Here is a 22,160-nt window from a genome sequence, read left to right on the forward strand (position 1 = left end):
GCTCAATTTGTCAACAGTAAGCCACACATACTGTCAACAACAAGTGTATGGAATGAAATGGCATAAAGTCAGCATCTTATTCTCGAGGCAAAAAGGTTTGCTTAGGATTTCATTCCTTTGTAATGTTTTCTTACTTTGCATATTTCCAAGAAATTTACTCAAATACGTTGCAAGTTTGAAGCTCGACTGCTGTCATTTAACTGACATGCACGCTATGAGAAAGGGTTGCAGTCCTTAGAATAGGACATTAAGCCTTGTTCCACTGTTCATCGTGCGTGTTAAAAAGAGCTACTGTGAACTCAGTACTGTAAACTAGTCCTGTAAATTCAATACACAGTATTTGTCTTCTCTGCCACGAACAGTGAAAGAATGTGAGATAAAATTGTCAGTTTCACTTTTATTTTGAAAAGGTTTGGCACCCAACCAGACAATCCGATCTCTCCAAAAATCAAATAATGTTCTTGGCAGGTCACTTATTAGTCCTATTTGCATAGGGCAAAATCATATATTATTTCTGAAATGGAGTACGATTCAGACAACATCGGACAAGGAAAAATACATCCATTTCTGTTTCTCATCAAAAATGGACCATAATTGTCCAGAAGACAAATGGAAGGCTTACCGTCATCGGACATCAATAGCAATTTCCCCGCTTGTACAATCGTCCAAAAGACTTCTAATTGCATTGGGAATTTTTGGTTCGATGGGAGAGGGTCCGTGATGTGAACTTCCTGACCTGATCGTTAGGAAAACAGACGATTTTCCTGCCAATAACTGACAGGGAGAGCTTTACGAAGACGAATGAGGGGTGCGTCCCATCTGTTTGTGTTTAAAATAATCAATATACATCTGGGAGCCGATTTTACTGCAATTCTCTGTAGTAAAACTTAGATGCCACGTTAAGATCATCTTCGCAGAGGTAATTATCTTTTCGACTTTTACATTTCAAGTTTTTATACGGGACAAGGATAAAAAGAGATTAGAATGCAGATTTATACCTTTATTGAATCTGTTATGAGCCATATATGATAAGACAGCTTTGAGAAAAACATGAGTTTCTTATCTTAAAGGAAAAAAACAAACTGCATTTTTGGGTTAGATCCAAGTACTAGAATGTACTTCACAGGTTGCATAGTAAGAAACAAGTAGTTTGATAAGAAACTGCCTCAAGTAGAAGCTTCTTTCCTGCAATCTTATCTTTTCAAGGAACTGTTTTACATGATAGTTACTCAAGATACAGTCATCAATTGATTCCTGTTTCTGCAGGCAGTCTTTATCTTTGTTCTGAGTTCTGAATATGGCAAATGAGCTATCTGTTAGCTTATTTGACCAGATTGAAGGTAAAAGTAAACTTTGTAAGAACTTAGTTGAACTAGGAGAACTTTGTAGGTTTGGATAATGTGAAAGAAGAATTGATTTCACATTCAACATGATTCTAATTCAACAGTTGTGCCTCTTGTTGGAAAATTGCCTGCAAAATGAAAATCTGTCGTAAACATCACTAAAAAATTTTATTCTGTCAGTAAAATTCAGCACATATTGAAGTAACATCACTTTTTATTTGCAAAATCTATTATCTTGAAACCGTTTTTGCAGGCTTTGGGTCATAAATATATATCACAAAATACCTCAAAGCTTTTAAGTCTCTTTTACTACATACCGTCTGATTTCTGAATTTTACATGATGATGATAAAGACTTAAGCTATACATTCTTTATCCTCGACATTTAATTGATACAGTGCTAATAAGTTAAAACTTAATTGCTAGGAAGATCTACTAGTACTAGTGCTATTTCACATGTACTATTGTCCTAAATTACGGCAAGCAGTTTTCAACATTTACATCAGCTTAATTTCCTAGTAGGGGAGGGGGCATTCGCAGTGTTATAAGTTCGCAGTTAAAACAGTTATAAACACGCAAATACTTGTTTGTTTTATTCCTTGTACGATAAGCATTCCCTTGTAATTTTTCGTATGTTTGCAAATGTATTATTCTAAAGTGTGTAATTCAGTGTCTTCTGACGTTGCAATTATTATAAAAAATCAAGACAGAGCACATGTTAACAATGTGATAGGCTCACCACAAATATTTCACGATTTACAGTGTTCTAGACAGTCGGAATTGATTTTGCGAGCAGCTTGCAGGACCCCTGGTCAAAGGGTGTCTCCCTCCAAACATCACACAGAATTGATCCACAGGCTCAGCCTTGCAAATTACACATCAGGAATTCAGCATGGGTTTTCCCCACCATTGATCCTTGGCAAGACTTGTACTACACAGACACCGAAATCAATGCCTCCGTATTCTAGCTTGGTGAACTTGAAACAATCTGTACTTTCTGACTTATCATGTTTGTCAAGGCCAATCATAAGGCAAGGGATTTTGCTAAATTATGGGGGGATTTGTTGCTGGGTTTGTTGTTAGCAGTATAGTAGAAAAGGATGCGAATGAATTTCTGAACAAGTTTGCAAAGAAGGTGCTGAAAAGAACCTTTTGCTAGCATGATAAAGTTATAAGCCATTGAAACGGTGCATGGTGTTGTAACTGGTAACCAAAGGAAAGGCATATTCAGTCATTCTTTTCTCAATTGGAAGGCATCTTCAGTACTAAGGACAGTCACCACTTTTCTTGTTTTCAAGGTAAATTCAGTGCCATGGACAACCATTCTTTTCTCAATAGGAATGCATGTTCAGTACCAAGAACAGAGAGTCTTCTTTTCAAGGCAAATTCAGTACCAAGGACAGACATTCCTTTCTCAATTGGAAGGCATGTTCAGTCCCAAGATAGTCACTGCTTTTCTTACTCGGAAGGCATATTCAGTACCATGAAGGACAGCCATTCTTTTCTCAATTGGAAGGCATGTTAAGTACCAAGGACAGTCATGCTTTTCTTATTTGGGAGGTATGTTTAGTACTAAGAACAGTCACTGTTTTTTAATTGGAAGGGATATTCAGTACCAAGGACAGTCATTCTTTTCTCAATAGAAACACAACATTTTTTTCTAGGCCTTACCAGACACCATAAGTACTCCACTACAATACAAAACGAAAAGGGTAGCACCCAAACGTGATGAGATCTGCTTCCCTCGTCTGCACTGAGATTACCACATTGTTCATCCTCATCGATCTCAGCGGGAAATCCATACGTCCAAGGCCTTCAGAGTTAGGTTTAATCCTCTAGGCTTGATGTACCTGTGTGTGTGTGTCACCAAGGAGCCATATTAACCAACAGTTACTCCTAACCAAATTTCCCCTTATGCTAGTCTGTGGATTATTCAGGATACGTAGTTGTGTCAAGGCATATTTGAGACGCATGGCCTGATTTTACTTGAGGTGGCAAAGAGCACATAGATGGTAAGGGAATACATTCTGGTCCTTTCATTGTTCAGAAGCATGTGATTTAGTAGTTTATACAAAGCTCTACGGCTTTAATATTTCCCTGTCCCATTCATTGGGACGCCTTGTATACAATGTAGTTAGTATATTTTACTAAGTTTAAAGTTTTTTTTTCATCAATGATGATCAGATTTTTTGTGAAATTCTTGTCCATCCCAACAAGCATTTCCATTCTCTTATGGGTCCTGGAGACAGCACTGAGTTGATTTTTGCCTGATCTAATCCTTATTATTGAAAAAAAATTTAGCCCATTTCATCAACATTACCTTGACGAATGCAGGCTTACACTCTTTCTAGCATGGTTCCAGTATACACATTACAAGAGGAAACTTGTAATATGGTTCCAGCATACACATTACAAGAAGAAACATCTCCACCTACCTCTCACCTACCATCCATAGAGCCTGACAAAACAAAACCCAGACCTACGTCAGACTGAGACAATGTAACGCCCCTAAAAGTGCTTAACAAGAAGCTAAGTTCCACAGTAGGCCAGCTAAATATTTCCACCTACCTCACACCTACCCTCCATAGAGCCAGACAAACAAAACCCAGACCTACGTCAGACTGAGAACATGTAACGCCCTAAAGTGCTCGACAAGAAGCTACGATCCGCGCTAGGCTAGCTAAATGGACGGCTTACATGTGATCGTAAGCCCCTCTCCTTTCCTCCGAGCTACCGATGACATTTCACAGAGTGATAGATCTGCTGGATTTTCACTTTAGCGGGATAACAGGGCTTACTGAAAGATGTTTTGACTTTCCAGGGGGTTTCAAGGGGAAAATGGTGTTCTTTGTTCAAAATCCTGGACTTTCATGAGTTGGGAAGATAGTGGTAGAACTGAGGAGGTCCAACAATGATTGAACTAGTGACTTTAGTGGCTGGCTTTGAACAGGGGAAAAATCACAGCCATTGAAATGGTGACACATGACATGGTCTAAGTTTAACTGTTAGGCCACACCAATTTTATCTGTTGCTTTTTGATTTTTTTTTCCAGAAAAAAATGGACAAGCAGGTAAAAAAAAATGGGTGGAGAGATTGAGGGGCTAACTCAAGTTATCACAACATAAACAATAACACATCTAACAAATAATAAGTTTTCAGACTTCCTTGGCACATTTTATGCAACAAATCAATATTTAAGGTGTTTTCTGATCCAAAGATACAAGTCTTGGTGGCCAGGGAAACTGATTAAGATTCTGCACTACTGTCATGTTGTAACATCGATAATCATATTCCTCAGGAGACCAACAGAAATGAAATAATGGATACAAAGGGGGAAAAGATTAAACAAGACTGTTACAAGATGTATCGAGAAATAACTACATTTCCTATACTATATCTAAGTTGATTGAGGCATGCGTACACTGTAGGTAACTCAATATTACAGACATCAAATTACAGAGGCACTAGATTCAGGGCTCAGAGTACTAAATAAATCCAATCAAATTTTTCTCCTATAAATGATTTATAGGAACTGAATATTTTTAGCATGCAAAGTTACAACTTATTCATATTTCTGTCTGAATCTTCAAAAGCATTCCCTCCAAATTGCTGGCATTCATCACAAGCCATGTCATCATTAAACGTAGAACAACTTTACACATTTCAATTGGAAAACATGCTCCTGCAATTGGTGAAACACTACCTTTTTCAACAACACAAAAATGCAATTTCTTTCATAGCTTGGTAGGAGTCTCCTTAATTGCAAATATAAATCTGCCAAATGACACTGTAAAATATATCTTTATTTTGTTCAATAAAGTATAGCTCCAGGGGTCTATATATTCCAATTACTGTCTTAATCAGGGACTAGAAGATGTATCTGTTAGACAAAAATAAGACATAAAACTCCTTACATCTTTGAATTGTCAAACAATACAGCATATCGCACAATAATCATACCATAACCACTTATAACCTTACAAGAACCATTAGTGATTATGTCCCCTGACTCTACTTTATATAATCATTATGGCTTATCAAATAATTATGACTAAGCTAACGATGACTTCTCATCAGAAGTTTAATGACTGGAAGGGGGGCCGAGACATTGAAAACTTGTTACCGCTTATCAAAAATGACATTGAAGAATTTTCCGTCCATGCGACGGTATAGCGAAGGATTTGGCAGAGTTGTTGGCGGTTAATTGCTTTGGAGTTTGGGGACCGCGCCGCATGTCGCGAACGTTTCTCGGGGATTGCGTGTCAATTAACCCGTGGTGCGTCTGCAATAATGTTGGGTTATGTTGGTTAACAGCGATAGACAGGGCCTACATGGGTGGCATGGTTAAACAGTACAACATTTCCTTCATCATTTCATGACATGTAACGGGGGCCGCCCTAAGACGGTTCCCGTCGTAAGACGGAACGGATTTTTTGCTGATCTTATTATCCATAAGTACACCGTGTTTGTTGCTACTGACTATGCTGATTACAAAGGTAAATAAACCAAGTCCATGCACACAGCTTTAATTTACATTCCAAGTATACTTTAACATATTTACTTCATGTTTAAAAAAAAAACAGAATTCTAACAGTAATGTTGACAGTGCTGAATCACTGCGGTCACCGGCCTCTGCGTATTGGCGGCTCGTGTCGCTAACTATACGAACTCTTTCAAGCAGTCACACAACTGCCATGATACACATAAATAAAGCTCCATAAAAACACTATGAATATGGGTCTTCAAATGTCTGTTGAGTACAAAAGCAACCAAAAGGAAGCGACATAAACATTGCCACCATTGTACTCCCAAGGGAGTGTGGCCGTGAAGGTGACAGACTAGAGAACGCTACAAAAATTTATTTGACGCTAACAAATGATTCGTGCTGTCTATGAAAATAAGACTTGATAGAGAGATGTAGATGATATTTTCATATAATCAGACAGAGTTTTGTTGGTGTTTGCGGTGTCTTTTTTTCGTAATGGTTTTTTTAGTCGGGCATTCACAATCAGTGCATTCAGCCCATTGCCCGTAAAAACATCAGCTGGATTGTTCTAGGTACAGCCTTCCTCGTGTGAGACAAGAAGTACATACAGTCACGATTTTACTGTCAAAAGAAAGCTAAAATATCATATTATTAATGTTTTTCTGTGTACTTAAATTTACCACTTACTTCTGAAGAGAGCAAAATGTAAAAAAAGCGTACCGAGTTAGGCACACTGTCCAGCGTAGCACAAAATTGGAAGGTTACATACACGAAATTGTCTCACAGTGTTTGCCGCTTGTAACATGCAGCGCGAAAGGTTCATGAACCACATGAATACATTTCTTATTCAAGTATGTTGTTCAAATCTATGTGTAAAAAATTCAGTCATCAAAATTTGACCACTCTCAGGCAACTAGCGATGGAGCGCCATGAGTTTGAGCGCAAGAAAAAGCGTACCGTGTTGGGGCACCTCCCGTTAACACTAATTCACCTTTATTCGTTGGGTAACCTATATCCGTTGCTTTTAAATGCAGGGTACGTAGGCACATCAAGTCGACAGGTGATAGTTTTAAACTGCAATATCCTGAAAATATTGCAATTGGAAACTAACGTCCGTCGACGTGATATCCCCAAATACCCTGTTTTTAAAAACAACGGATATAGGTAACTCAACGGATAAAGGTGAACTAGCGTTACAGGAATAGACAAAACTTTCCAAAGAAAAAGAGGTATAACATTGTTTTAGGTTTGCTCACCACTTAAAAATTTTTTTCATCTTACTCATGTTTTATGAGCCCATACTGTCGATTTTCCTGCCAGGGTTAAATATGTCATCTTTAGCTAATGAAAGTAACATTTTCAACAGTTCAAGACCTTTCAACTGCTAATGGTGAGTAGGACAGTGCTAATCTCTGTTTCTACAGCCCTTGGGCCTCACAGTTGAGCAAGCTCTACAGTAAGGGGCTAGCAGTGGCATGTATATTCCTCTACCTCATATATCTTCCTTTTATTTATGTGATATTCCAAGGGATCTGTAAATCTATACTATTCCATAATTTTGTCCCCAAAAATTGTCAAATGTCCTAAACAGCTAAATTTCTATCAAAATCCATTTTTACTAATTCTTATTCATGTACTGCTGATGAAACATTCATCAAATTCTTGATGCCTTCCCAAAATCAACTTTACGATCGTTTTTCCATACTTGACGATAATTGGACGGGGCAAATGTGCTTTTACACCAAGTTGGGGAATAACTACGTCTCATAGCTTGTTAACGTTTACATTACCTGATAAACTGTGCTAATTCCCTTCAAACCCATGTTCCTTATTGTCTATCAAAGCTCATCACCTCTGGCTTAGCACACCTTGATTGGCAATTATAGCAAATTAGGAGACAGAACTGGAAGATAACAATGTGTACATCATTTATGATGTCTTAGAAAGTACATGTTAAGTATGTAAATTGACTGAATAGGGGCACTGGTATTGAGTATTTTTTTTTCTTCCTTCAGTTTGTTTGTTTTTGTATCATTTCACACATTAACCACAGTGATGGTACAGTCAAACCTGCCCGAGCGACCACCTCTTCTCAGCGACCACCTGGCCATTTCGACCACTTTTTCTCGGTCCCGATTTATTTTCCCATTGACGTAAGCATTAAGCGACCTTTTCTCAATGACCACCTGGCCAACTCGACCGCGACCGGCCCAAATTGGGACCCATAACGACCGCATCATTTTCAAAATTGAGGTTTTCATCGATTTTTGATGTTAACTAGCACGATTTTGTGCCAAAATCGGCCAGTTTTCGTCGGATTTTGGAGTTAAATTTACAGTTTACAGTGTGCCTGTTGTATTTGAGATTAAAGGCCTCGCTTCTTTGCGTGTGCTTGCTTTATGCCATTAAGCACAATGGAAACCATTTATACTTTCCATCGGGCATGTTTAGAGTCGATACTCTTCTCAGCGACCACCTGTCCAAACCGACCGCAGGTTTGACCGTAATTCTAATTCTGTTTCTGCAGTTATTGAGTTAGACTTAGAGGTAGAATTGCTCCTTCTCTCTCTACTTTTGATACATAAGATAAATTAACAATGTAGAAGCAAAAGTATTCCCATTTTTAAGGCCGTAGGAGCAGTTGGTTTTAATGTTTATTGTTTATTGTTTATTGTTTATTAACTCCTTTAGTTGTTAGCATTCAATGCAACAACTAATCTTCCAGGAGTAATACACTGTGTACAGGGCACTGAATTGCAAGTCGAAACCTTACCCTTTAATTCCACCACCTTTTACCTCTAACTGAAGTCATGTTAAGTGCCTTTCCCAAGCTAAGGGCACAAAATCAGACGGATGACAGGATTTGAACCCAGGTCCTTTGGATTTTGGGCCAAACACCTTACAGTTCCACCACACTTTTGATGTCCATTTAAACCCTAACTCCAGACCAGGAAACAGGTCCCTGTCTGGCTGTACCAGTGGTGTCTGTTTTCCATCAGCCCCTGCTACTGGTACTGAACACTAATGCCCTACAAAGTGGCTGATGAGTACCCTGATGATCATGAGGGGCCTGGTGAGCATCTGGACTCAATCTGACAGGAAATCTGGTTCAAATTGTGATAGCAACATACCTATGCACTGTCTTACAGATAGTAACATAGAAAGTGTCTCATAAAACTATGAAAATAAGAAGTTTATGTTGAAAGGTTTGTGTAATGCCATACTTTGTACACAAACATGTGACGGTTTATGTACAAGTTTTTCACTGTCAGTGTCAACTGCCCTGGAATGTCAGACAGCACTTTTATTTCTTCCTGTCAGCTTCCTTGCTCAATTTTATAGCCGTTTTGTTCAGGTACAATTGCTAATTTATTCCCCCACCATACTTTAACGTTTAGCCTGGATACCAGACCCGGGCAGCCCGATCTCAAAAATATCTCTTGCCCCTACACAATACTTAGATATTTTGAGATCGGACTGGGGTCTGCTATTGAGGCTATTTTATGTTACAATCCATCATTCCTCACTGATATGTGTTTCATGATGAATCATAGAAAGGTGCAACTGTAATTATAAAAATGACTGCAGGCCCCCTACATCTTCACTGCTCCAAATAGAGTAGTATTAAATTTAGACCTGATGTAGATAAGATCCCTGCAGCTTGTTGTGACTTAAGACATTTTCCCACAGGCCTAATTGCCCTAGATCTGAGTGGAGACAGATCAGACAGTACAGCAGCAGAGATGTTTACCTGATAGATGTCAGATATGGGTGATGATATGATGATGATGACAGATATGGGTGGTCATAATTAGCCTGATATTTGTGATAAGGCTGGAGGGCAGGGTTGTAGCCAGCACCCGTCCTTCCGTCCTTTGACGGAATTTTGCAGCTCAGGACGGAAAATAATTTTGCCTATTCTGTCCTCTGTGGCCGAAAAAAAATTGATATGAAAAGATATAAAAAAACTATCTCCCTTGTGTAATTTTTCACCAAAACAGATGGCGTTGAACAGCTTACAATAGTTTACCAGCAATATTTACACCTCAAAATGCAGGAAATAGCTTTTCAGAGGGTCTATATTTCACAATTTTCCTGTGGAGCATGCCCCCGGAACCCTTAGGAACAGCCCCCCTTCGGCGTGCAATTGGATTTAAAGTTGAGGGGACGGAAAATTATTTTAGGCTGGCTACAACCCTGCTGGAGGGCTTAGGCCGTTTATCATCCATGCAAGCGAATATTGACATAAATAGTATAACATGACAAGATTCTTATTGATATAGGAGGATTATCAGAAGAGGAATGTATTAAAGATATCTACACACAATATACTATGTAAGAGACTGAAGATTTTGTGTATTCATTCATATAACTACAAGAGAAATACGAATAGGCAAGTATGATAAAAATGACCTGGAAGGGGGGTCCCAAAAATGCTTTACGCTACATTTGAGAAGGCGGTACACATATAATGCTTGACTCAGCAAGGCATCCACTACACTTTCACTCACTCACTCAGTTACAAATTGTTTTGCCCTGCTATGAATTATGTGCAACCAAATGGCTTTCTGTAGGAATTTTTTAAAATGGTTTTCCCAAAACCTACAGAAAAACACACAGGCCCTCCTTCACATGCATGTGGACTCTATTCTTTTTAAACAAAGCAAGTTACAATGATCATCCCCATTAGTTACGCAAAACATCTCTGAAAAATAGTACTTGTAGCCAAAAAAGTAGGGCCGTGGGAACCATAAGTTAACTTTGTAAAGTTCTTTAAAAAAAGGGAAAAAAATCTTATTCTTACCTCTAAGAAACCACCAGTTCTTCCTTTACTCAAGACACAGCCAAATCTGTCAACAGTTTCTTGCTGAACTCCAGACGTCCAAGTGACGAAAACCTACAAGAAAGACCCAAACAAAGGATCAGTAACAGGACTAAAACCCTCTCACATCAACACAGCCCAAGCACAGTACTACATCCTACACACAATCACATGTGTTATGTGAGGAGAGTGGGGCTTTAGTGAAAACGCTGGGCCCTCTTGAAGGGATTAGTGTTAATCTGCATAATCTGCTGTTCCTGTTCTGATATCTGGGTGTGGGGAAAGATGAGATGGCACCAAGGTACAAGAACGCTAGTTAAAACATTCCGATGGTATCATACTGAACTTGTATTGAGGTATACAACAGATAACAGTGTTGAAAGATTCCATCCTAGTTGGAAGACTGATATCTCTAAGCTTTCATGGAGACATTGACAAAACTAGAGAAAATTAGCATGATTAAGTAGTTAATTGTATCTTGTTTTCATAATGTTGCTACTTGGGAAAACAAACAAGAATTTCTACTTGTCTTAAATTCGTTGGCACATTTCTTAAACCTATTCTACAACATGTTCCTAAAACTGACAACACCTTTCCGAAAAAAAATAGAGAATGAAACAAAATAAAAACAATTACTTAAAAGAGGAAGCTTTAGGAAAACATATGACTGAATGGCAACCAATGTTTTCTTTCCTTAGAACAATACAAAGGGCTAATTTCTGTTCTATGAAAGCAGACGCACGGGGCCATATCCCGCACAGGGTATTGTCCCAACAGCTAACCCCCTGCAGTAATCCTTAGACAAAACAGGGGGCACTAATCTCTCTATAAGCAGCTTATCCAAAAGGCATGTTTGTAAAACTGCTACTGGTATTTTCGGTGACTTACCATCTTAACATTTTCACTAAGGCACAATGTTTGTCTAGCTTTTAGGGTCTAGTTTGGTAGAAAAAACAAAGACAATAAGAAAATTGATGTGAAAAATGAAGACAATAGCACAAGACATGTTTCTTGCCACATCTGCATTGGGATGTATTAAATTTAGTAAATATACCTCCATTACTTCAATCTTTTAGCTATCGTTGTTTAACGAAAAACACTAAAATACATGTATCAACTGTTTCTATTTATTTGCAGGCAGTTTGTTAGTTAGTATCTCCATGCAGCTTCAATTTTTTCAATCATGGTCATTGTTTGTGAGCCCATACTGTTGTAAAGCTTACAAACACATACCTCTATCCTTCCAAAGTAAAGCTCTCATTGATGAGTTTCTTCTTTCCATAGACTTCTATGTTATAATTCGTGGTTTAAATGGCCGCGTTCATAATGAAGCTACGTGAAATTTCAGCAGATTTTTCATTCTATGTCGAGCACATTTACCCTATATCGTGGGAAAAAATTGCCAATGTAAACTTACATAGGAACTTTTTTTATAGCAATTACAAACTACGATTAGTCAATCCCCACAAAAGGCATTTTTTCGCTACTTTTGTACAACCGCACCACTCAGAACCCACGACTGTGTACCTCCGACCTAGCTCGCGGCTGCAAAACTTTACCTGCTAATTTCTTCAGTTACAAATAAGCTTTCACCAATCTCACTTTTGAGATCAGTTCCGCTGGCTAAAACTAGTAAAAGGGAATTTCTCACCGCTAAAAACATGCGTCCGTGCAGCCGTTCATTTTTGGCTCGGATCTCTTTTAGGGTACCCACTCGCGGCGTAATACATCAATGAGACCTAAAGGCATATAATATTATAAAGTTCAGACTTTTTGGCCAGTGGGCCAAAAGTTCTTGCTAGTCCCAACAAGCAAATGTCAATCCCCGGATGGAAGGATGGGTCCTGGAGACAGCCCTTCTTTTATTCCATTTCATTTATACTGTCCCTCCGAGTTCAGATACCATTCTCTGTTGCTTGCGCCTGTTTCAAAAAATGCTATCATCAACCAACAACTAGGTAGTTTGTTATTTTGGAGCGAACTAACCATAATGGTATTCATATCAAACCTACACCTAAGGAACATCCCCACAAAACCTTGTGCAGCACTTCAAAAAAACTCAACAGCATTTTTCCCACACAATACCAACAAACAGATCACTGTTTTCAACACGTTTGCTCATTTCAGCGAGGATTTGGCTTCCCAAACACGATCAAAACGTTTCCACGAAATCTTCCCGTCCCCCTGGTAACTGGTAGCCTGGGCTATTAGTAATGTTTATATAGGGAATAATGGAAACTGCTCTCTGAGTAAACACACCCCACTGTGAACACTGCCACATACAGCCTGGCATAACCCAACATAACCTCATTATCACATTGGTAACAATGAACTGTTGTTATAAATACAGGAAAACACATTTCACAAATTTTGTTCTTCACTTCTAACCTACTGGCACAACAAAAAATGTTTTTAAAAATTCCATTGCTGGAAGTGAAAATGCATGTAAAAAAGTCATTTAAATGTGGGACAAGTGAAAATTTGTTCGGGGGATTTTTTATGTACTTGCCCGATAGGACAAGTGAATTTTAGAAATATTGTCCAACCCTGTACTGAAGAAAATGATTTTGTTGTTCGAGTATTGCTCCATGGGAAAAGAAAATACATTCGTATCCAATACAATCCAACATAATTGAGTTTCAGTGTCTTATACCTATAGATATAATTTTGTCATGCCTTTAATTTTTCTATGATTGAAATCTTAACCTACCTAGAAACATAAAAAGAAAGGCTTGATTTTTCATTACAATACCCGAAAAACCACTTGGATTCAGATACAACTCAAATTTGATAACAATATCGTAGCCTAAATGAAAATAATTTCGTTGTTCTTTCTTGCCGATTGAAATCTTAACTGACTTATAGGACATGAAAGAGAGGCTTGGTATTTCATCACATACTACAAAAAGACACTTAGTATCCAATACCAGGAAACGTTATTCAATTTCAGGTGCCTCTAGGAATTGGTGTGGGGTCGCGTGGCGCAACTGCAGGGTGTTTGGCCCGGAACCCAGAGGTCCTGGGTTCAAATCCAGTAATGCTACCAATCTCGTAGTTTGGGAAAGGCACTTGATATGGCTTTAAAGTTTCTTCTTGTAAAATGGGTAACTGACTTTTGTTGGGGAGGTAAAAGGCAAAGGAAGGAGAAGGATGGGTTCTGCCTTCCAATACTGTACCCCAGACACAGTAGAAAACAACCTACTATCCCTACATCAGGGTTCTAGCCAGGATTTTATTTTAGCGTAGTGGGAATGGCATGGTAGTGAAGCGACTAATCATGAGATTGGTGTGGAAGGGGGGTCCTTCCACGGTGAAATTTGAGTTGAAAATTAGGATTTGGGGGTCAGTTTCAAGTGGCATATCATCATTTTTCAATGTTCAGACATTGATTAGTCATTGTTGAACAAGCAAATGACAGCAAAGCACCACTACACTAGTTAAAAACTAGCGTAGTGGCCCTTATTTTAACGTAGGGGTCACAAATTTTAGCGTAGTGGCCCACTACGCTAAAATGTACTAGCTAGAACCCTGCTACATCCTCAAAAAGTTTGTGGGACTACATTTACTTTTCCCCATTTTACCAAGGAAACAAAAAACATTTTCATTTTACTCCTACTTTAAGTATTTTCTATCAAACCTATACAATTTTGTCAAAGCGATGAATCAAATTTGAATTCGGAATTTGAAAACTGCCTTTAAAACCACTGATATCAGGACAGTAAAGAGTAATATATTTTACTGACAGAAAAAAGCATTTCAGGAATTTTCTCCTAAGATGAGTCATCTTTCATAAATACCATAGTATCACTTACTATCTCTTATTTTTCTATGTCAATAATCCAATTAATTTGTTGACAGATTTGTTGATTGATTGATATGAATTATTCATATTGTGGCCCAAAACATTTTCAGCACAGGAAAAAGGCACTTCACAAGTTAGTGGTAAAAAGTTCAGTTCTTGGACTTGTCAAAGTTCTCATGGATTAACAACTAGCAGAAAATGTCATTCAACTAAACAAAAGGGCTTCTTTATACAAAAAATAAATGCTCTGGATTAAAACAGGCAACTTCATACATCTTTACTTTTAAGCATTTTAATTACACTTTTACTACTAAAAGAAGGATCATGGTACAAGGTTTACAATGGCACACATTGCCCTAAAAACCGACAAGTTAAAACCTGAGAAGTGTTTTTCATTTTAGAAGTTTGAACATCATAGTGAAATCCTAAAAGAAATTCAACATTAATGCCACAGATTGCCAATATGGACAAAAAAGCTGTACAACTTTCAGGACATTTCAGACAGAAAAAATGCCATAAACACAAAACTACAGAATGATATTAATACTGGCCCCATTCATAATCTACTGGTATGTCATATCCCTACATATGTATCTACTTAAAATTCTAGAAGAAATGGGACAAAAAAGGACTTTTACCTGACTCCAGTAAAAAGAACCAAGGACTGGACCACACATCCAACTCACCACCACCTCTACTGACAGCAAGAGTGATTGGTACCAGCTAAAGCAACTCTCAAACCCCCATTTGGACCATGCCATACTGAACATCATACAGGGGGTGACAGTATTATTCACACAAAAATTAATCTTTGCTGATCCTTCAAACATCCTGAAAATAACAATGTAGTATGTACATCATTTGTAACATAATGTTTCTTTTATACTTTTGAGTATAAACTCCAGTGCTAAAAGCATATAATGTGTCATCCCTCTGAAAGTGGTATGGTCCAACCAATGGGCAGACATATCCATCTGCCCCGCCCATTTTCACCACATGATTACAAGCCATTAGTGATTACCATGGAGATAACATCTTCCCTTATATGGAAGTGCCAACTTTCTCACAGACAGCCTGACACCTCCAAGCAGATATGGAAAGTCAAAGTTGGAGAAATGTTATGATTTTGCCTTTTTATATCTTCTTGTGACAGAGAATGCCTTTGTCTGTGATAATCTTTTGTAAGAAGAATAAAATACTTTTAAACATACATTTCATGTCTAGGTTGGAAGGTTAAAAACAATATAACATAAATTCTTTGAAAGTGAAAAAGAAATATTTTCTTCTTGAACCTAACAAAGCAATTATGCTGTGTTATCAAAAAAACATGTTTTACTCTTTAAAAAGTTTGTATTCAGACCACCTTTGGTCTATAAGAACACATAAATATTTGAAACTTCCTTGGTTTTACGAAATACTTTTTCAAATATGAGCACAGCACACAAAGAAAATATATACATTTAAGTCTCACGCACACAACCATATTTTACTACGTGCCTCAACTAAACCCAGAAAAAACTCCCAATGTTTTTCTATCAACAGATGGGCAAACAGGTCTTTTATGCTGACAGATTGTATGTAACCTTTACTGTCAATATGTAGGAGTGGACACCACACACCTGCAACAACCTGGGCAAACATGTAGAATTGACACACCCTTATTTCTTCAGGGGCTAAGAAACAAGCAAGAATTAAGCCTTAGGAAAACACTTGAGTTCCTAAATGCAAATATGATCTAATACTGTCTATAATTGCACTTCATAGAAATACATAACATATTTGTTTTTATTGCTGGACTGCTTAAATGCTATAAATTGTAAGAAATGAGTACAAACAGAAAGAAACAACATCCTGACTCCTAGGATTCAAATCAGCTGCGCCAAATCCAGGCTGCCAGATCACGAACCAAGACGCTAAACCACTACGCTAAAAGGCTGATAGCCGTTTGGTACTGTCGGGTGTCAGTGCTTGAACCCCACTGTTGTAAAAATTTGAAATCTTTTACAATGACAATGAAGTTTATTGCATATTCATGCCCCATTGGGGCTAAATGCAGTCAGTTTGGTACATAGTAAGTAATTGGAAAGCTATACATATATATTACAGTTTACATGCTTCTTCTCTCTTCTTAAAACATGCGTGGACGAGCTTACAGAGTTTTTCCAGTATATCGTAGTTAGATGATGACATAAGGTATTTGAACAGATTTTCCTTCGTCAGGTGCGCATATTTTTTATCTGTATGTGTAGCATTAGCGAATGCATTTCGCAGATCTTTGTACAGCGAACATTCTAGGACAAAGTGTACTTCGTTTTCTACATACATGAAACTCTTATCGCAAAATATACATAGTCTATCATCAGGAGGAGTTCGGTTATATCTACCAGCTTCAATTTCCAGTGGATGATCGCTTATCCTTAGTTTGGTCATGGCCCGGCGATATCTAAAATTTGCTATATCCAGATATTTTTCTCTTTCATACCAATGCTTAAATTTTCTGTAAGTTCTTAACTTATTTCCTTGATTTTCCGTCGTGCCAGGAGAGTTAAGATCTGAGAAGAAGTTTTGAATAAAGTTGTCTTTTAGTCTTTGTTTTATTTCGGACTGGGCGAATGAAGTGTTGCGATCACTGTTAATCAATAGGTAGGCAAAACCTGACTCCTCCAGGATTTTACTAACATTGGATAACCAGCATGGTATGTTACGTTTGTGTAAGTCCTGTTGTACACGGAGAGCTTCAAATTAAAGGCTACTTGTTGGTACTTCTTTAACTAATCTTTTGTAATATGAATACAATCTTGTATACACTTCAATCCACAGGGGGTACCTTCCAAGTTCTGCCCTTGTTGCAAGGTTACTCGCATTTTTTCTTACCCCTAAAATTGATTTGCAAAACTTAAGATGAAGTTGTTCAATAGGAGACTTGTCATTTAATCCACTCTTGCCCCATACCTCTGCCCCGTAAGTTAATATTGGGACTATGCAGGCATCAAATAGTTTACAAAATACTGACACTGAAGGATTGCTGTCCCCCAGGGTTGTTTTGATGCTGAACAGAGCCCTGGCAGCCTTTTTTTGCAGTGCTTTCATTGCTGTGGTGAAGACAGTGACTTCATTTTTGTGGTTTTATACACTCTCCACCACAAATTCAAAACACCAAGAATATGTCTTCATTGTATGATTACTGTATTACAAGATACATCATGACAATGATTAAAACATTGGCACAGAATGTTGTTGCTAGCATCCAACGACAAGAACTTCAGACATTCCTAATGTTGTAGCAACTTCTTTGATGTTCCTACCAACCCTTGTACAAACATGTTAACATCATCAACAAGAGAAACCTGCAATCTACGAGAAACAAATGAGCTATGCCCATATCAACCCAGGTCTTTGATAAAACATGTTTTGTTCTTAACCATGCACTACAGTCAAAAGTGCGTAAGAAGACCACGCAGGGGACTGATAAAATTTGGTCTCTGTGGACAGGTGGTCACTATAGACAACATTCTTGATATTATGAGGAAAATTACCATAAGTGGTCACAATGGCCTAGTGATTCTTATGTACATTTTCTACAGGTGGCCACTTATATGTAGGCTTGACTGTACAAAATAAAAGTTGCTTTCAACACCCTGTAAAAATACTGCACAACGAGAGAATAGTCATAAGTTAATACTTACATCGTAAATTCTTCTTCTGCATTATAAAATACAATCACAGTAGAAATTCATTAACCATTCTGAAAATAACTAGACTAAGATATTATGCTTTTCCCTAAAACTGTCCACAATACCAGTGAACAGAAGCAGTATTACCTCCTTCAAACTCTTGCACTTCATCCGCATGAACGACCGCGTACAATACCGCTGTCGTTACCTACGCCGTTAATTCTTCTTCTGACAAAATACAATCACAGTAGAAATTTGCTATCAGTAGAAAAAAATTAGGCTAAAAGTAAGACAAATTTTCATTTCCCCTAAAACTCTCCACAATACCAGTGAAAGGAGCAGTATTACCTCCTTCAAACTCTTACACTTCGTCCGCATGAACGACCGCGTACAATACCGCTGCCCTGACCAAACGTCGCGCTACCGTTTTCACACAGGGACGATTGAACACCGGCCACAAGCAGAACTAAGTCCACGGGTACTTAGTGGTACGTGCGGAGTGCTGAGATTTTCATAGGGAGGTTGGGTAAATATGCATTAGGAACTTAAGCCTGGTGCTCAGGTGATGGGAGAATTCAACCCCCTACCTGTAGGGGTGACCTGTAAGGTTAGACGGAATGCTGTGTGTGTGTGTGTGGGGGGGGGGGGGGGGGTTAAATTGTCGGAAGTCTACGCTTAACTTCCGCCAAACTTCGGAATCCTTTTCCAAAAATAATTTCATCAGGTTGGTAGAATAAAGGAGAATTGTTTTGGACAACCAATTTGTAGAGTGCTTTCTGCAGAATACACCTGTTGTGCTCAACCCTGTATATCTACATTTGAGCGGTCTGGCTATGAGTAACACGAAATCGAAACACCTGATTATGCTACGATTCCTAGGAATGTCTCCAGCTTTCAATTTTTGTCCGTCACACTCATTGTTGGGGAGGGGGGGGGGAGGATTTATACAATAAAGGTCTTCATTCATTCAGTAACCACAAAAACCGGTTCTGCAATTCCAATGGAAAATTGTGGAATTTCAAAGCCAATGTTGTCAATTGCCATAAAGCAATATTTTATACTTACTTACTGACATATTATAGAATTCAATAACTTCTACTTATATGAATGAAGTATATGTAATGCTAGTTCACCTTTATCCGTGGGGTGACCTTCATCCGTTATCTTTAAAAACAGCACATTTAGGAGTATCAAGTCTGCTGACAGTGGTTTCAAATTTGCAATATTTTCAAAATGTTCCGATTTGAAACCACCGTCCATCGACTTCATATCCCTAAATGCATTTTTTCTTACAAAAAACGAATATAGGTTACCCTTGGATAAAGGTGAACCAGCGTTAAATGAATTGGTGCTGCCTCCTTAGAAAAGGTGTTCAAACGTTTGTCTTTCAGCTCTTTAGCAAAGAACACACGTCAACACCTGGGCTTTGTCGCAGGTGTGCACAGGTAAGCCTTTCACAAACAACATTCTTATCAACAACTTTTTAATGCCCCTGCCACACAGCGAGAAAATCCATCAGACGAGACTGTCGGCGCTAGGTAAATGACATCTTAGGCAATAATATGCCCAGTGTTCTCTTGATCATCGCCCAGTTTTGAGAGGGAGGCCTGGCCAATATGATGGGGTTACATCAACTGTCAAAATACAGCCACATCAAAAAGCATTGTTATAGAGGCCTTCTCAAGATTGTCTTGAACACCTAAATATGTAAAGTCCATCCTCAGTTTGGGACAATTAAAATATTTTAGGGAAACCTTTGGGACAATATGGAAAATGGTAATTTCAAGGCCTGAAGAGACTTCCGCAGAGTGCAGTAGTTTTCTAGCAGTGTTTGGTAGGAACTTTGTCTAGCTTATACTATAGGGTATAGGCAGCAGTGAGATTGTGATTGACACTCTGTAAAAAAAAAAGGCTTCCTTTCGAACCAAATCTACCACTTGGTTTGATTTTTAGGAGTAAAAACAGGAACTGGCGGTCTAGCTTGACACCAAGACTCTGCAACGAACCATGGACAAAGTTCACATGAACCAATCTCTAGAAACAGGAAAGGCGTGATGAGGTTTAAATCAGGACCACATGTACTGAAACCTCCTCTCATAGCAATGTCACGTTCACAGCACGAAATCTGGTATTTAAGCAAGCTTAAACTCAACGTAAACGCGACGTTTCTGCACTCTTTCCGCAACTTAACGACATCTATCCGTGAACGTAAAGGTTCCCTTTAATGTTACCTTTACGTTGGCACTTAAAAGTGCGTTTCGGCACTCCTTCACGTGCCTTTCCGCAACTATTAGACGCTTAAAGGCGTCGTTAATGACAGTTTTTCGTAACCTATATGGGCGGAAAGCACGCGTTTATTAAGACATTTCTGCACCCTTTCCGCAACTTAACGACATCTATCCGTGAACGTAAAGATTCCCTTTAATGCACTTATATGTACGTTTCGGCACTCCTTCACGTGTCTTTCCGCAACTATTAGACGCTTAAAGGCGTCGTTAATGACAGTTTTTCGTAACCTATACGGGCGGAAAGCACGCGTTTCTTAAGACCTTTCCGTGATCTTTTGACCACATTTACAGTCGATTTCCGTCACGATTTCCCCACGTTTATGTGTCGTTTACACACCCTGAAAGGCACGTGAAGAAGTGCAGAAACGTACTTATCCGAACGCTTTCCGTCATCTTTCCTTGGACTATAGTTGTCATTTATTTTTAGTAAAGGCGGCGTAAGTTTAAACCTTTCCGCATCTTTAGGTAGGCTTTATGTGTTTTGTGTGGCTTAAATTGGAACTTTTGCATCGGGTATGCGTGTCTTATTTGGTGTGAATCATACCTACACCGGTATCTATGGCTCTTGCCGTCTAAACTATCTTGTGATTCTAATTGTGGACTTGGATTGGTCGACCGAGGGAACAATCGGTGTACAATATCCATGCACGAATCTCCGCTACATTTAAGTCCACAATTTGGAGTTCAGTGTCGGGCGATACGCCTGGAACGACGTCATTTCAAGCAACATAGTTCCATCTGGCCATCACATTAGGAAAAATCCGCTCAGATTCCCGAAGACGGGTACTGTTTTGTGATGAACAGGCCGTGCTCTCCATGTCTCCGCCAGCTTATGCTGGTCAAGACGACACAGTCTTGAATTCACCCTGAGTTGTGCCCCGTTGAAGACTCTCCAACATACGTACTCCGTTTCCGGCAAGCCGTGAGTGTCCTATGGTTATGTCCGTTCCGTCCTGTAGTTCCGTTGGAATCCATTTGCGGCAAAGCCACGCCGATAATCCGTGTGTTGAAACGGGTCCAAGGCTCCTTCTTGACTTGTCCCGAAACAGACGCCCTGCAAACTGGTTTCTTCTATAAATTATGGCATATTCGTTAGGTTTAAAAAACCCACCTTTGTCTGTCATTGGATAACGCCCTATCACATGACTGGCCTCTTCTGGGAGCTGCTAATTAGAAATTCAATGCCGCGTTGTTCGTTATTCATAGTTGACGGCGAATACATTTGAATTTGAAAAACACCATCCCCTTTGTACGCTGTTTAGCCAAGATTAAGCTAAACACAGCTGTTACCACACTAGAAAATACCAGCCTTTCAGGGAGAACGTGATTATTGCTTGTAGATAATAAATGTTCTTCCAGATGATAAGAAAGTTTTTTTGTACAATTATATAAACAGCAAACCCGCTATATTCCCATGATACGTTACCGGGTAGTGAGGACGCTATGTCGTCGGGATTCCAAGCTGCAAGGCACAGCCACCCGCGAGCGACATACTGGACAGGCCGCCCAGTACTAGTCTTCTTACCCTGAACGGGAACACGCCGTAATTATGACCACCAATCTTCGGGGGCATGTACGCAGTGCTCCCGGCGACTGTTGTTTCCTTTCAACAAGGAGGTTAAATATTTAATTTCCTCGCTTTCAACGCTACCTCTCCAACATCTTTTTCTGTAACTATCGATATGCACCTCTGTAAAGAAAGTTCAGAGAGTTTTCTGAAAAGTAAGCTCAAAGGCAAAGGTAACG

At 38.8% G+C, this 22,160-nt stretch overlaps 1 protein-coding gene across 7 annotated transcripts in view; it reads right to left on the reverse strand.

Moving 5' to 3' along the window:
- The window catches only part of LOC118404490 (protein REDUCED WALL ACETYLATION 2-like), a 103,103-nt gene that overhangs the window by 32,300 nt on the left and 48,643 nt on the right, over positions 1-22,160 (reverse strand). For 3 of the 7 annotated variants that reach the window (XM_035803580.1, XM_035803581.1, XM_035803584.1), the window contains exon 4: positions 10,633-10,725. The exons of 1 other annotated variant lie outside the window; for it this stretch is intronic. The gene's annotated coding sequence lies outside the window, so the exon portion shown is untranslated. Of the gene's footprint in view, positions 1-10,632; positions 10,726-15,090; positions 15,212-18,273; positions 18,346-18,474; positions 18,588-22,160 lie in introns of those variants that run through there. 3 more of the 7 variants (XM_035803587.1, XM_035803586.1, XM_035803585.1) reach the window with 3 other exon arrangements.

The sequence above is a fragment of the Branchiostoma floridae genome, chromosome 17 (genome assembly GCF_000003815.2).
Source record: "Branchiostoma floridae strain S238N-H82 chromosome 17, Bfl_VNyyK, whole genome shotgun sequence".
NCBI lineage: Eukaryota > Metazoa > Chordata > Leptocardii > Amphioxiformes > Branchiostomatidae > Branchiostoma > Branchiostoma floridae.